Consider the following 1,495-nt stretch of genomic DNA (forward strand, 5'->3'; position numbering starts at 1 on the left):
GACATTTTTATATGATATTATCTATTTACATTTCCTTTTTTTTTTTTGCATGAATTGCCTCTACATGTCCTTTGCTCATATTTCTGATTTGCCTTTATTTATTGGTATGAACTCTTTGTACATTAAAGATACTAATCCATTGTTTAAACCATGTTAAAATGTCATTTTTCTTAGTTTGTGATTTGCCTTTCAATTGTAATTACTATATATTTTAAAATTTACTACACAGAAATTTAAATTTTATACAGTCATATTGATTATAGTCTTTTACTGATTTCTTACATGGCTTTTGACTTTGCTGTACTCTTAGAAAACTTTCCAACTCACTGTTTAAAAGGCATCCACCTCGCCGTGCGCAGCGGCTCACACCTGTAATCCCAGCACTTTGGGAGGCCACGGCGGGCAGACCATGAGGTCAGGAGATCGAGACCATCCTGGCTAACACGGTGAAACCCCGTCTCTACTTAAAAAAAAAAAAAATTAGCCGGGCGTGGTGGCGGGCGCCTGTAGTCCCAGCTACTCGGGAGGCTGAGGCAGGAGAATGGCATGAACCCAGGAGGTGTAACTTGCAGTGAGCCGAGATCACACCACTGCACTCCAGCCTGGGCCACAGAGCAAGACTCTGTCTCCAAAAAAAAAAAGGCATTCGCCTATATTATTTTCTTCTAGTATTTAATTTTTAAAAATTTAAGGAAAATACAGTATATTGCAGCTTTACTTTCAGGGTAAGCTGTGAGGTAGGGCTCTTATTGCCTTGCTTTCCCCCTCAACTGGCTACCCAGCTGCTCTCCGTTCAATAATTCATCCTTTCTCCACTCACGTGGATGTGAAATTCTGAGATGCCACTGTTTTTATATTAAAAGTACAGACATAATTAGACCTTCTTACCTTTCTCCTAAAAAAAAAATAGCTTAGGACCTGAAACAATACCATCCTTGAGCCAATCATTCCAAAGGAATAGATAAATATTTTTTATGTTTGATATTAACTATCCAGTAATTTGGTATTAGTACACCAGTAATACTCAACACCTTTGAGTATTATCAAGAGACTCAACACCTTTGTCCATGCTGCATCGCAATCAAATTTAAGAATGTCAATTCGTTATTTAAAAATGTTAATTGTACAAACAATCCAATTACACTCTTCTTCGTTATTTAAAAATGTTAATTGTACATTTTTAAATAACGAAGAAGAGTGTAATTGGAATGTTTGCAACAGAAAGGATAAATGTTTCAGGTGATGGACATCCCATTTACCCAAATGTTATTATTACACATTGCATGCTGTATCAAAATATCTCATGTAACCCATAAATATATACACCTATTACATACCCACAAAAAATAAAAGTAGTGATAAAACTGTAAACAAAAATGTCAGTTCGCTCAAAACAAAGCTGATTATCACTTTCAATCAAGGTTCGCATCTGGAAGGTCGAGAACAGCACGTCAGAGTTCTCTTGGAAAAGCTCTAGGAATCCTGGGCGTCCATC

The sequence above is a fragment of the Theropithecus gelada genome, chromosome 6 (genome assembly GCF_003255815.1).
Source record: "Theropithecus gelada isolate Dixy chromosome 6, Tgel_1.0, whole genome shotgun sequence".
Taxonomy (NCBI): domain Eukaryota; kingdom Metazoa; phylum Chordata; class Mammalia; order Primates; family Cercopithecidae; genus Theropithecus; species Theropithecus gelada.